Source organism: Chiloscyllium punctatum, chromosome 40 (assembly GCF_047496795.1).
Source record: "Chiloscyllium punctatum isolate Juve2018m chromosome 40, sChiPun1.3, whole genome shotgun sequence".
Taxonomy (NCBI): Eukaryota; Metazoa; Chordata; class Chondrichthyes; order Orectolobiformes; family Hemiscylliidae; genus Chiloscyllium; species Chiloscyllium punctatum.
The window spans coordinates 56,051,982-56,067,982 of NC_092778.1; the positions used below are offsets into that span (position 1 = coordinate 56,051,982).

A 16,001-nucleotide genomic window follows, 5' to 3' on the forward strand; every position below is an offset into this window, starting at 1 on the left:
TACGACGTTACATCGGATGGACGTATCGGAAACGGGTGGCAGGCATACAAGTTTGGTTGTGAAGCCCGTCTCTATATATAGAAGGCGGGGGGGGAAAAAAAAGAGGGGAAGACGAGCATGCGCAGTTTTGGGAGCGTTAATTGAGTTGGACGGAGTCGGCTGGAAGCAAGAGGATTAATAAAAAAGGAACCATCCGCAGAGCAAGAAATGCAGCGATTGGGTATTGACCAAGGTGCGGTGCTTGTGGAGCAGAAGCAGCTTTCTAAGACCGTGTTGCTTAGTGTCGGTGGATGCTGATGGCGTATTTACGTTTTAAATGTATGTGTATTGATGGGGTGGTAGTAGTAGGCCCGAGGCCCTGGGGGACTCTGTCTGCAGCCCCTGTTTCTCTCTCCCCCCCCCCCCCCCCCCGTTTATGGAGCGCTCTCCGCATTATATTTACTGGTTTAATTTCCCTGATCATTTTCTGGCTTATTTAAGCGAAATCATTGTCATATTGCAAGTCCTTATCCGTCACTTAATGGGTTTTTTTTATCAAGCTACGAGCTTGATGTCGATCAATATTTTAGGGGCAACAGATTTGTCTCTGTGCGGTGCAGAGTATGGGGTCGAATCCTTTCCTCGAGATGTTTGTTGTTGAGCTAGGAATTGCATATTAACTACGCAACATGGTTTGCAATACAGTTCTTCACCCCCAGCGTTTTTTTCAAAATGCGTTGAATAAACCCTTGCCATAGTAAACGCCTCAATTGCATTAATTTCTTCATCCTAGCCTATGCCCCCTTGTTTTGCGGCTCAACCTCTGTGCATTTAAAACAAATGTACGCAACTGATAACTGAGCACCTTTCTTTCATGCGTCTGTTAATGCGTTGAGTGCGTAGCCTGACTTGGTCATGTTACTTGCTCGGTGAAGATGAGCTGTCAGGTTTTATTATTTTCTTGGTCCAGATGAGCAGCTGTGTGCCATCTTCATTGTTCGTCTAGCGATGAGTCTGTGAAGTTACTGGCAATTCTGGTATTGCTACCAATGAAATGCAAATCTGTTTTCCCCCTAGAATGTGAAGGAGAAGATAAATGCGGTTTGAGTTTTACTAGGCAATGTCTCTTTAATTTGAGTAATTGTGAACGTTTTTGCTCAAAAAAAAGTGGTTAAGTCGTTTTCAAACCTATCCGTTGCTTGCTTAATCAAGGAATTGTTGCGCTCTAGAACAAAATGTGCCCACGAATTCAGCTAGTTATGGTAGTACAATGATTTGTTGCTGCTTAATTTGTGGAAGAGACATTTGCTTTTGTGGAGGAGGCCAGTGTTTTAAAAGCTAATGGTTGCCTTACGGGGCAAATGAAGGAGAGTTCTCCTTTTTACTGTTGTCATTTTAGGTTTCTCTGCCAAAGAAGGTGGTGCCTTTAAATATTTTTAAGGTAGTGTAGATTCCATTGCCCAACAAGAATCTAAGGTTATTAGGGCAGATGGGAATATTAAATTGTAGCAGATTGGCTGTTATGCTGAATGACCAAGCAGGCTCAAGATGCTGAATAGAGACTTCTGTTCTTAATTCATGTCGTCTGTATTTGCACAAATTGAAATCCACTTTTGTTTTGAAGGCTGTTTTGATGTCATTAATCAATGGGTGTGGGACCAAACTATTCAAATTTTAGTTGATCACAAGGCATACTCTGTGCCAATGTGTCCTCATTTCTTGTTTTCAAGTATATAATGTGGTTCTGGTGCATCAGTGGCAGATACCATTTAATGCCAACAACTGAAAAACATCCTGTTGTAAGTCTGTGTATTCTTGAGCATGTATCAGAATTGTATAATTTTATACTGTTAACCCTTACATCATCTGACTAGATTTTCACTGAGCCTGCTTACTAGACTTATGGGTTGTTGTAACACTAGTACAAAGATATTTATTGGGTTTTTAAAAATATATCAAACTGTAGATCAGGAACAAAATCAAAAATTGCCAGGGGGAATAAACCTCAGGTCTCTGCAGAATATTCTGAAGAAGGGTCACTGGGCCTGAAACATTAATTCTGCTTTCTCTTGCCAGACCCTCTGAGGTTTTTCCGGCAATTTAATTGGGTATCTGACCAAAAGCTACACTAAATTGTATTTTTACACTAAAGGTTTACTGGTAATGTTCCAGCAAATCTACAAAGGTTATTAAATGAAACACGTAGCTACGTGATATTAGTGTGGTTTCAAAATAAAGGTTAAGGTTTGTAAACTTTGCTATATGTTGAAAATTCAGCAGCTTGTAAAAGTCACCCATTGAAACAGCCCTAGGCTGCCTGAATGTGACTGCAGTTAAAACAGAAACATGATTTAAAGTATAGGGGAACCGAGACTGTTTCTATTAAAACCTGGCCTCACTAATTAGTGACTAGTGCATCTCGACAATGATACAGCAAAACCACTGACTAGCAGGTCCTTAAGCTTGCCTGTTCTTTTCCAAAAGAAGCATTGATTCAGTTAATATTTCCATTTTGCTTGGCCACCTATGTTCTGAACATCTGAATGGTGCTACTTGCTCACTTAAAAGAAAATGAATGGCTGCATGATAGTAATTTGGGAGTTTTGCTGTAATAAATTGATCTAAATTCATATTCTAAGTTGTGGATTTGCCTTGTTACAGGGGTTCTCTAATTTTAATGTCTAACTTTCAACCAGTTGCACTTTGTGATCATGCTCTTGTGGAGAGGTGTAACTTTGAAGATTTGACATGTACAGGCACCTGCTGTGCTTGCAAACAGCTCCTTTATATTGTCATGCAGTATTTCGACTTGCTTGCAAACAGAATCTGTTTGCAACCTGTCTATACTTATTGCTATCTAAATGGAAACCATATCTATCAATTGCAATTTATCTCTATATTTTTAATGTTTAGATAACCCCTCAATCTTGTAAGTTATGACATATGGAACTGCATAATGTGATTAGTGGATATGGATTATAATGTGAATGTTTGCATCCAAAGACTGACACTTTGTAGCTGGATAATGTTACCAAGTAAACATATCCATTTTTAATTGGCAAAATGAATACTTGACTTTCCCTTCTTGGAAGTCATAGACCCAGTGCTATAAACGAATTTGTAATAAGTTAAATCTTGTTATAACTAGCTCTGAAATCTATGGTGCACTTTTTAAATTGATTTTATTTCTTCTTGTTCAATATCAGGTTCAAGGAAGTGTGTGGCCTACTCCTATTTCTGATGCTGTTGTTTTAAAATGTCAATACAGGCTTAACTGAGCTTTTATATTCAAGTGTATTGTCTTTGTATTCGAGACACGTCTCTGCATCAAGGTCATTTATGCATCTTGTTTGTTTCTGTGTATTGCTGCACATGGTTTGCCACGTGATGCTTTTAATAGCTTGTTTTAATTCATCAATGTGGTTGCTTTACATGTAAGTAGCAAATGTCCAAAGCACCATTCATGGTTTTAAATTTTTTTTTGCTCTGTTAATCATGGTTCAATTACTAACACTTAACTCTAGAAAGTTGCATAGGTTCAAGCCCAAATTCAGCACTTGAGCATTAAGGTTAGATGTGACACTCCAATGCAGTATACTTGTCATGTATAGCAGTATTCAGTATTAACATAGTAAAGCATTTAGGTTTAGAGACTTTCTCATCAGCTTGTAAAGAAGCTAAACTCTGTGGCATCAGACTACATTTAAGAGGTGGGATTCTATTTGCAATTTTTAAACATCAGGCAAAGACTTTTAAAAGAACCGATGTCAGTTTGTAAGATGAACTTGATGTTTTCTCTCCATTAGAGCTTTGTTTCCGATGGCAAAATTATAGCGCAGATCCAGTTGTCATTTTAAGACTATTTTAACGTGGAAATGCACTCTCAGGAACAGACGACAGTGGGTCCAATGGTGTTCTGTACTTTAATTTTGAGCGACTGGAAATGCTACATCAACTTTAAAAATCCTGTTTTGAATGGGAGGTAATTGGGGCATTGGTCGTAACAGGCTTGCAGGCCTCTTATTTGTGGTGTCACAACACAATGCAGAGGATCAGAATTAAAAATGGACAAAAGAGACTGACTTCTGAATTTGGGTGTTTTAAGGTTGATTGATTTCAGTTTCAATCCTGAAGGCAACTTTTTAAACCGGGTCAGCCAGTCCTTTGGATATGTGACCTAAATAAATATTTCAAAGAAAGTGTGTCTTAGCAGGATGTCTGTGGTATTAATTGGAGTGTTTACGCTGTGATAAATGACATGCTGAAAAGCAAGTTGATTGAAGTCATTGGTAAATTTAGTTGTGAGTTGGGTTCAGAAAAATCTGGCTTTCAGTCATGAAGAGCAGGTGCACCCAAGCTGCAGGGCATTCATTACTTGCAGAAACCTAGGTTGCGGAAGTTTGTAGAAATTTTTTTTGTTAATTTCTTGCTATTAACTGAAAAGCAACCCAACATTATTGAAAGGTTGTCTTAAAGCTTTGCCTTGCACTTACCACGACATCTTGGTATTTCTTGCTAAGTAAATAGTTGGTAAAATTAACACTGCAAAATAGACTAAAAGTTAAAGTCTTGCTACACTCATCAGACCTAGGACACAACTGGACTTGAGATGCAATCTTGTATCCCATGAAATGAGGGTGTGGATTGGCAGGGTCATAATTGACTTGGATATGCGGCAAGAACAGTTAACTTTAATATTTATTTTCAGACCACAAATAGGTCTGAGGTAGGTTCTGATTGGTTAAGGGGTTGCCATGGAGACACACCAATGTTTTTGACTGCCTGACCTTTGTTTTTCTTAAACGATACAATGCATGTACGTTTCTTTGGGTGTACATAAAACATGGTCTTGAGTGTTTATATACAAAATTTTAGCATGGGTAAATGCCTTACTGAGTACAATTGATCTTGAAACTAGTTTCTGGTATCATTCTTGGCCCAGTGAATTATTTAAATGATTCCCAATAGCAGAATCAAATCTACCTGTTTTCAGTCTCTGGCATTTGATTTCTAACTATGTGCAGCAGGAGGAATAGTCGATCAACTGTATTTTTACAAATTTGCTAAGTATTCTCTAATCAGTATAGTAAAATACTGGCAGTACTAAATCTTTTTGTAAGCTGTATTAATTATTAGCACTTTGCAATTTAATTCAGAGATATGCTGTTCTGGAACAAAGTGTGATCCAGGCAAGCATATCTGCAAAAAAGTACTTGTAGCTGCAGGAACCTCTGATCAGTGATTTGAGCTGGAGACCACAACTTTGGATATGAGAGAATAAAGGGCTGAGAATAAGTTGCAAATGCTGCCACCTTGGATGACAAGTTTCCTAGATTTTGTCTTTTGGCTTAATTTCAGGAGGCAGTAACACTGCTTAGATTCTTATTGCTCAATAGGGACAGTTGTTTGCAAGTTAGATCAGTAAATGCATCTGGGGCAGGAGCTTTGGCCATGACAATTGTCCATCAAATTTCTTTTCCTTTCTTTGGAGCAGCAGCCTTCACTATTTAACTGTTCAAGAGGGAGCATTATGAATGTGGCTGTAGTGATGGGGATGGTAAATTGTCACCACTGTGTAGTAAAAAGCATGAATCCAGAAGGCTTTTAGCTGCCTGATTTGAGGTTTAGAATCTGTTCTGCACTGGAGGCAATTTGTAGTGGGAAGGGGAGGATAAGTAGTTGATCTGCAATTGATAATTGATATTCTGCATTGATAACAATTGCATAGTAAAATCTAGAAAAGGCATTCTGAAAGACTATAGAAGTAGGTGCTAATTTTAAAGGGTAGAACCTCCAGGATAGTCTCTAGATTACTACCTGAGCTGCCACCAATTTGGCTCATGATGGGTAAGATGAGTGAGGAGAATTGGGTCCTAGTTTATTGGAGCCAATGCTCCATATTGGGAATAGTACTACACCTGACAGATATCCTCAAACCATAACTCAAGTAGGGATGCCTTTAAAGGGTAAGATGAAGAACCAAGTATGGGTGAATGTAATAAAGTGAGGGACAGGGTTGAGACAGAAAATCAAAATGCTGATGTGGAGAATGTGTCCCCTGCTGCCAAAGCAAAGAATCAAAGACCAGAGTCCAAACTAGATGCTGCACAGTTAAAAGTTAATGAAAAACTGATTTGACTACTATACACAGATCGTGACTAAATTGATATTGCAGAGATGGCTAAAGAATGACTAGGATTGGGTTCATATGTGGAAATGATCTCGACCTGAACAGTGACCACAATATAGGAGTATGCAAGAAGAAATACTGGATACTTGTGTAAAGGGACAGCAATAATTGAGTAACTTAATCTTTTAAAAACTAGAAAATTCAGCCTAATAGCCTCTGAGGAGTTCATAGAATTCTTTCAAGGTTGTGCAAGGTAGACAAGCAGGAGGCTGGAAGAACACAGTAAGTTAGACAGCATCAGGAGGTGAAGTCAACTTTCTGGAACTAACCAGAGATCAAACTGTGATAGACTTGGCATTGTGTAGTGTGTCAAGATAAACTTGTGATTTCTGAAAGCACCACCACTTAACAGCAGTCCAATTTGAAAAGAGCAGGTCTATGTCTAGCATTGTAAACCTAAATTAAGGCAACTACAGAGGAACCTTTATTATCTGAATAACACAGGTAGGGAGTATTTTCTCAGATAATAGAGTCTTGGATAACAGTTTAGCTGAGTATCGGGATCTTGCCAGCTAATCCAAAATTTGGATATTCGAGGTTCCTCTGTATAGGGGCAAACATCAGGTGTTTGAAATACTCCCCATTTGTCTTGATGGTATAACTCAAATGCTAGAAGCTTGGCACTGTCCAGGACAAAGCAGCCCACTTGATTGGCACTACACCCTCTCCCTGCACCACAGAAATGATCACCAAAGGTCCACTAACTTTCAAATGCACAACCACTTCAATCTGGAAAGACAAGGGCACCAGATTCTTGAAAACCACCTACAAAACTCCTCTCTGTGCCACTCACCATCCTGAGTTGGAAATGAATTGCAGTCCCTTCACTATGCTTAACAAGAATTTCTTCCCTGAGGGTATTGTAGTTCAACCTACATTACGTGGACTGCAGTGGTTCCAGAAGGCAGCTCACCACCACAAGGGCAACTTGGGAATAGGTAATAAATGCTGGCCCAGTCAGCGATCCCTATGTTCCACGAGTGAAGGAAGAGAAAAACATTTAACTGCAATGAACTGGGATATTAGGGTAGGAGGTGCATCAGAGGAGAAGCAGTGGTGGATTATTGAAGGGATGTGTCAGAATGTTAAGTGTGTGCTTGTAATAAAGAAGAAATTTGAGAACCTACCATCTGTGGTTAAAGATGAGCGAATCAAATTCATGGGAAAAGCACGTAATCATGGAAAAGTGAGAGGGACACATGACTGGTGTGAACACAATAAGTGACTAAATGGGATAAATACGTTTCAACATGACAGCCAGTTCAGTGTGAAAACAACAGTTTCTATAGGTGTCTTTAAAAGGAAGAGATTAAGTGATTTTAGTTTCACTCCTCGAGTGAGGGGGTGGTGCAGTTGCTGATGTTGAAGTAGTGAATATAATGAAATACTTTGCTTCTGTCCTCACTGTAGATATAGAAATGTATTTTGCACAAAATCTGTAAATATGGAGATTAAACATGAAGTACTTGGAGAAATTATGGTCACCAGGGAAGTGGTAATGACCTAACTGAATTATGGGTTGATAAGTTTCCAGATAGACTTCAATAGTCAAAACAATACTAGGATGATGTGGATCAGTGACCAGATTACTTAGTCTAATGCATTGGTATTTTGGAATGGTTCCATCAGATTGGAAAATGGTAAAGAGCAGGTCAGAGGCTAGGAATATTGCAGTGAGTAACTCCTTACCTCCAAACTTGCCCATCTACAAAACACAAGTTGATGTGTTTGAATACTCCCCACTTGCCTGGATGAGTGTTGTTCAAAGCACGACATAGTCCAAGTCAAAGCAGTCTGCTTGATTGGCACCACATCAACAAACTTCCTTTTCCTCCATTTCTACTCAGTAGCAGCAGCATGTACCATCCACAAGATGCATTGCAGAAATTCACCAAAGGTCCTTGGCACCCTCCAAACCCATGACTGCAATCATTTAGAAGAAAAGTTAAATGAGAACACCACCACCTGCACGTTTCCCTCCAAGCCATTCACCACCCTGAGTTGGAAATGTACTACTGCCATTGGGACAAAATCCTGCAATTCCCTCAATGGCATTTCAGGTCAACCTACAGATACAGATTTTAGCTTTTCAAGAAGGTAGCTCACCACCACCTTCAATGGCAACTAAGGACTGGAAATTTTGGCCCAACCAATCATGCCAAGATCTGACAAGTGAACTTAAAACAGGCTGTTTGAAGCCTGGGTGTAAAATGAATGGGTTTTGTGCACACATGGACATAAATCCCAACATGGTAAATAGTGGGGCCTAAAAGTTCCAAAGATCTCAGTTCTGAAATTTATAAAGCTTGAGGGGAAATGCCCATAAGCAGACTCTTCTCATTTTCACTTTTTTTCCCGATAGTGTTAGTTCTGTGAAAACTTTGTAACAGGACTGTAGAACTGTGCTCATAAGTGGACTAAATTACCATGGGGTGAAGAAATTTATATTTCTGGACCTGAAGTACTAGGATTTAAAAACCCTAAAAAATTACAAAGCAGAGTACGTAGCTCCCATCTTGGAGTTACCTGTACTTCCAATTTTGAATTGGGAGTTGCTGAAACATGCCACTCTGGATTTGGTACAACCGGTGAGTGGTTTTGGGTAATATACCAGGAGTGGTGCTTTCCATCTCCATTTATAGAACAAGTATCCTTTTAGAATAAACTTTCATTTTCTTGTAAAAGCAATTTTGCATGCTTATTTTTCAGCAAGCAATCACTAGAATAAAACTAAATCAAGGATTTTGCCAGGACTGGAGAATTTGAGTTCTAAGGATAAGCTGAGACCATTTTTCACTGGGGCATAAGAGGTTGGGAGTTAACCTCCAGTTTATAAAATCATGAAGGATATAGATAGTGAATAGCAAAAGTCTTTTCCTTGGGTAGAGATCAAAACTAAGGGACATATTTTTGAGATTTGAAAAAGATCAGAGGGGCGGTTTTTAAGGGTGGTTCACATATGGAATGAACTGCTAGAGGAAGAGGTAGACGCAGGTACAATTACATCATTTAAAAGATGTTTGGACAGGCACATGAATAGGGAAGGTTGAGAGACATATGGGACTAGTTTTGGGAACCTTGATTGGCATAGATGATTTGGACAAATCCATACTATATGATGGACTCTGTAAATGAAATACCAAGCAAGGTTCATGACTGCGATTTGACTTGTCTAGTAATAACATCTGGAGTAAACGAGAACCACCTCAACCTCCTGTTAAGGCTAATGTTGGTTAATATTCATTACAACATGGATCACATCCCCTTTGTCTTGTCCACATCATCCTCCCCAAATTACTAACCTTTCTACCCACTAGGCTTCCTACTCAATTTAGATACTTCATTTTCCACATTCTGCATCAGTCTGCCTGTTGAAACAATTCTACATCCACTGAATCCCTCCTTTTTTTTTGTCTCTTTTGCAGGGCAAGCTACCACACGACAAGGCTGACAGAGCAAAGACCAGTGGTGAGTCGACCAACATTTGTGACCTCGCCCCATAATGAGAAGATCACTTAGAATAGCGAGACAGGACTGAGACCTCATGTGGAGATGCCGAGACCTCCATGTCATAGCAAACAAGTAAGCTTCACTATGCTGCTGTCCCAGTGCCACAAATGTCATGTTATGGTGCTCAAGATTGCCACTTACCACCACTTCCCCTCTACCTGACACAAATTGAGCACTTTTTAGAGCCGCATCCACAGCCTCCAACCTGAAGAGGCCTCTGCACATCTGCTTCCACCTCCTTTCCGTTCCAAACCTAACCACAGCAAGGAAATGTCCAGGATCCCACAAAGGAGGAATCCTACACCCTTTAGCTTTGGCTTTCACCTCCTGGGGATTCTCTTTCTAGTCTAGATTCAGGAGTGTGTTCAGGTGAACACATTACTGCAGGTCTCTGCAGCTGTTTGGCACTCAAGACTGCTGTAAATCAAGCACCTGTTCAGCCCCAGGCACATGGCCCCTCCATGGCGTTGACCAATTAAAACTTGTGGCTCTACATTTGCTTGAAGCAACAGGAAGGTTTATCTGACAGGAGTATGCTGGTATCATATCATACTCTCTCCAGAATGGTGTGTCTGGTTGTCTCAATGATTAGATTGGTTGCTGCCATGAGATCTGCGAGGTTTGCACGCTGACCTGGATTCCATCACTTTAAGCACTGAACCACATCAAGGTAAGCAGGATGAGGAATGAAGACTGAATTCCAATATCCCTTCCTTGCCAGGAGGCAGTAGTCCTTACAGGCACCCATGCAGAAAAGGAGCCCCAGACAGCCCTCCCAGAAGTCTCCTGTTGGGATGCTTTTATTTTGAAGTGCCAGGTCCTTCAGCTCCACTTAACCTGCAATTTCTGTCCCAACTCTCAAAATTACAACGAAGGTTGAATTTGCACACGGCCAGAGCATGCTCTCTTAGCCCATATGGACCCTTTAACTGCAGATGTCCAGGACTGTCTGCAAAATGTTCCAAGTCAACAATCTTCACTACAGAGCACCCTACCTTCATCCCAATTTAAGATTCAATGATAGCACCTTTTTGTTATGGGAGGGCAAGCATTCAAAAATCTGAGCCTATGTGAATATATAAATGTACTTTTAGATCACATCAAATGTCATTTTAACTGTCAGACCTAACTTTGTGGCTGTCATGTCAGAGTTTTTTTTTAAAGATTCCCTACAGTGTGGAAAGAGGCACTTTGGCCCAAAAAGTCCACACTGACCCTCCAAAGAGTAACCCACCCAGAATCATTTCCCTCTGACTAATGCACCTAACACTATATGGACAATTTTGCATGGCCAATTCTCCTGACCTGCACATCTTTGGACTGTGGGAGGAAACCGGATCACCTGGAGGAAACTCACACAGACAATGGGAGAATGTGCAAACTCCACACAGATGGCCACCCAAGGCTGGAATTAAACTTGGGACGACTGAGGCAGCAGTGCTAACCACTGAGCCACCGTTCTGCCATTTCTTGCTTCCCAAGGAGGATGTGATTTTTTTAAAATAACTGCAGATGCTGGAATCCAAGGTAGACAAGCAGGAGGCTGGAAGAACACTGCAATGTTTTAGGTGTAACCCTTCAGGACTGGAGGGGTGGGGGAGGGTTTTGGGTGGGGGGAGTGCAGGAGCAGGTTGGTGAGGTAGGGATAGGTGAACACGGGTAGAGGGTGTGGCCTGGTTGGTGGTTGGGAGGAATGAACCCAGTTGATAGCTGGAAGAAAGGAGGAATGGAAGTGAGGGGATGGGGAGGGAGTTTATTTAAGATTGGAGAATTATGTTTAGTCCTCTAGGCTGTAGGCTCCCAGGTGGAAGGTGAGGTGGTGTTCCTCCAATTTGCAATCTCTATTCACTGGCAATAGATGAGGCCAAGGATGGTCATGTCGGAAAGGGAGTAGGAAGCGGAGTTAGTGGGCATAAGACCATAAGACACATGAGTGGAAGTAAGGCCATTTGGCCCATCGAGTCTACTCCGCCATTCAATCATGGCTGATGGGCATTTCAGTTCCACTTACCTGCATTCTCCCCGTAGTCCTTAATTCCTTGTGACATCAAGAATTTATCAATCTCTGCCTTGAAGGCATTCAGCGTCCTGGCCTCCACTGCACCCTGCGGCAATGAATTCCATAGGCCCACCACTCTTTGGCTGAGGAAATGTCTCCACGTTTCTGTTCTGAATTGACCCCCTCTAATTCTAAGGCTGTGTCCACGGGTCCTAGTCTCCTCGCCTAATGGAAACAATTTCCTAGCATCCACCCTTTCCAAGCCATGTATTATCTTGTAAATTTCTATTAGATCTCCCTTTAATCTTCTAAACTCCAATGAATACAATCCCAGGATCCTCGGCCGTTCCTCGTATGTTAGACCTACCATTCCAGGGATCATCCGTGTGAATCTCCACTGGACACGCTCCAGTGCCAGTATGTCCTTCCTGAGGTGTGGGGACTAAAACTGGACACAGTACTCCAAATGGGGCCTAACCAGAGCTTTATAAAGTCTCAGTAGCACAACGGTGCTTTTATATTCCAACCCTCTTGAGATAAATGACAACATTGCATTCACTTTCTTGATCACGGACTCAACCTGCATGTTCACCTTTAGAGAATCCTCTACTAGCACTCCCAGATCCCTTTTGTACTTTGGCTTTATGGTCATGTCAGCCCCTGCAGCCCCAGCTGAGATGTTTGGTAAAACGTACCTTGGGTTTACGTTTGGTCTCCCTGATGTAGAGAAGACCACATTGGGAGCATCATATATTGTAAACGAGGCTGGAGGAGAGAAAGGTGAACCTCCTTCTCACCTGGAAGGACTGTTTGGAGCCCTAGCTGGGGATGTGGTGTGCTAGCAGGTTTTGCATCTTTTCCACTTGCAGGGGAAGGTACTTGGGGGTTTGTGCTCCTATTTAGGCTTGCTTTATTTGAAGCATCTGGACGGGAGCAGGTTTTAGGCATTTTTAACCCTAAAGTTCATAACTGCAGCCAAGACACACAGCATTTTATCTTTTTTGCCCTCTCCATCTCCTCATTGAATATCTTGTATCTAGGCCCTGGTCCCTACTTGTGCCTACAGTGTGGTTACTTTGTGTATGTGTCAGTACATGATCATTTGAGTGCACATTTCTCTAAATATAATGGTTCATTCTACCAAGGTGTCTTACAGGTGAGTACACTCTTATTCAAGGATGGATGGGTGATGTCCAGATTCAAACTCTACCTCATGCAATATATTTTCCCATCAGAATAATTTGCTAAGGACAGCTGTTCCACTATAGAATTGGAATGAAATGTACTTAAGCAAGCTGTCTGAAACTGATAATGACCCTTGAGAGCTGTGCAGAGTGTTCTCTTCATACTAATGAATGAATTATCCTCAATCATATTTTCCTTGGCCCATCCAATGTTGAAACCTTGTTGACTGCTTCTCCTATAATCTGTCAAAGTGTACAAATCGAATGAAGATGCTATCAAAACTTCATAGTTGTTAGCAGAAAGTAAGACTGTTTGCATTTTCCTACTATTGACTGTTTGCCTTTGCAACAAAAAGGACTTTTTTAAACTTGATGTCATCACCCAATTTGTATTTCTTGGATGCTGGTGTGAAAGAGGTTATCTGGCTTGTGCTGGACTATGTATTTAATTATGCTGTAATGATGTTCCTCCCAATCAGTCATCTTGTCTTCCTCTGAAGCTGCTCTTCCAGCTCCTTGGCCAAAGTAATATCCCTCCTTGCTCCATTTGTGCAGAATGCAACACTTCATCTGGAGTATACTGAAGACCCTATCGCAGCAATCAAAACTAAGCTTGATGGGCCTGTCCCCTGTTCTGATGGCCCTAGTGAAAGCGCTGCATTCTATCTGCATTCTCCCTCATTGTTTTGTTAAGAGAATCATCTACCATATTTAGAAAAGGTAGCCCTAGTCTTCTGAAAGCCATCTATTTGTGACATGTAGTCCTTGGAATGAGGTACAAGCTTGTGGTTTAAAAAGTATAGGCATTTCCAGATATGTGGCACAGACAACTTTTTAAGTTGTTAGGTGATGACCAGAGGAGTTACACATTAATCAGGTGGGACCTGTTCCTGTTAATGAATTACCTCTATTATAATATGCCATTCAAAGAGACAGTTCTGCAGTACCTCAGACTTGGAAATGACCAATGCTTGGAAAATCCCACTGTCAAAGTTGCAGCATTGATCTTTTCATGAGGTGATGAAGGTCATAGTCGTACAGCATAGATACATCCTCTTCAATCCAGCAAGTCCATTATCATTTCTGCTAAATTACTTTTACATCTTAAATCTATGGGTTGAAGACTGGGATATTCCACATGGTCCTCAGTGGACCCTTGGAATGATCCAGTTTTAGAAAGGTTTAAGCACTCCCACCATTCCCCACTAGAATGGGGTACCCACCTTTCCCCTTTGAGTCCTGCAGCAGGACCAATCCATTCTGTTACCCTGACACATTCTCAGTCTTCACCTGGAGAAAATTAGTGAGGACATTAGGTTCTGATTCTCCTTCTCCACTTCTTGGATGACCTTCTATGGCTACTTTCCGCTGAAGGCTGCAGTTGTTTTTGTTGGGTCTTTTTCTCCTGCCTCTTTGTCTTTGTCGAACTTGCACAGCAGCAGAAGCGCTCACCGTTCCAAAAGGAATGATGCACATCCTATATGAGGGGAAGAGTCTGAAACAGTACGGGCTGAGTTCTGAAGTGTAACTGGACTCAACATTAACTCTACTTTCTCCTCTCAGATGCTACTAGATTTGAGTTTCTCCAGAAAATTGATTTTTTTAGTTTGCTTCTGTAATGCGATTTCTGGACAGTTAGAGTGAGGTGCTGGAAAAGCACAGCAGGTCAGGCAGCATCTGAGGGGTAGGAGTGTGGTGCTGCAAAAGCACAGTTGGATGCTGCCTGACTGCGACTCCCTGGTCAGATCCATGCCCCCTAACAGCCCATCCTTCCCTCCGAGCACCTTCCCCTGCCACAGCAGGAATTGCAAAACCTGCACCCACACCTCCCCTCCTCCCCTTCTCTTCCCCACCCCCCCTCGCCTCACCTCCATCCAAGGCCCCAAAGGAACCTTCCACGTCCATCAAAGCTTCTCCTGCACTTCCACCCATGTCATTTACTGCATCAGTCACTCCCAATGCGGTCTCCTCTACATTGGGGAGACCGGACACCTACTTGCAGAGCGCTTCAGGGAACTTCTCCGGGACAATCGTACAAATCAACCCCAATGTCATGTGGTCGAACACTTTAACTCCCTCTCCCACTACCGAGGACATGCAGGTCCTGGGCTGCCTCCACAGCCACACCCTCACCATCCAATGTCTGAAGGAAGAACACCTCATCCTCTGCCTCTGATGCCACCTTACCTCAGTTCCAACCTTCCAGCTCAGCACTGTCCTCATGACCAGTCCCACCTGTCAATCTTCCTTCCCACCTATCTGCTCCACCCTCCCCTTTGACCTATCACCTTCACCCCCACCTCATCCACCTATTGCACACTCGCTACCTTCCCCCAGCCCCACCCCTTCCCATTTATCTCTCTACCCCCGAGGCTCCCAGCCTCACTCTGAAGGGTTTTTGCCCAAAATCTCGACTTTTCCTGCTCCTCTGCTGCCTGACCTGTGCTTTTCAAGCATTACTCTAATCTTGACTCTAATCTCTAGCATCTGCAGTTCCCACTTTCACCTGCTGTGCTTTTCCAACACCACTCTCGATTCTGATCCCTAGCATCTGCAGTCTTCACTTTCTACTAGGCAGTTATACCAAACAAATGAGGTTTTATCATAGACTGCAATACACTGACTTCAAATACTCTATAAATATACAGTACATAAGCCATGTTGGTCTAACATTGGGATGCCCCAATTCACCCAAGCAATAACATTGACTACAAGAGCCCATGCTGTTCCTTGTATAGTGTTCACTGAGGATTTTTCTATTCGTTCCCAGGATGAGGGCATCCCTGGTTAGGTCAGCATTTATTGCCAATCCCAGAGGGCAGTTACGAGTAAACCACAATGCTATAGTTCTGGAGTCACATGTAGGCCAGAGCAGGTAAGGATGGCAGTTTCTGACCATAAGAAATAGAAGCAGAAATTAGAACATTCGGCCCATCAAGCCTGCTCTGCCATTCAATCATGGCTAATAGGTTTCTCAACTCTATTCTCCCACTTTCTCCCGTAACCCTTGATTTCCCTTTACAATCAAGAACCTATCTAACTCTGTCTTAAATACATTCAATGACCTGGCCTTCATCTCCTTCTGTGGCAGTGAATTCCATAGATTCACCACTCTCTGGCTGAAGTTTCTCCTTGAAAT

The 16,001-nt window shown here is 41.9% G+C and overlaps 1 protein-coding gene across 5 annotated transcripts in view; it reads left to right on the forward strand.

Annotated features, from left to right (window-relative positions):
- The first annotated feature begins 91 nt into the window (after positions 1–91).
- Positions 92–16,001, forward strand: part of LOC140464637 (SPRY domain-containing SOCS box protein 3-like) — a 30,377-nt gene continuing 14,467 nt past the window's right edge. For 2 of the 5 annotated variants that reach the window (XM_072559972.1, XM_072559974.1), the window contains exons 1-2: positions 92–232; positions 9,595–9,751. The gene's annotated coding sequence lies outside the window, so the exon portion shown is untranslated. Of the gene's footprint in view, positions 319–9,594; positions 9,752–16,001 lie in introns of all 5 variants that reach the window. The other 3 variants (XM_072559975.1, XM_072559973.1, XM_072559976.1) reach the window with 3 other exon arrangements.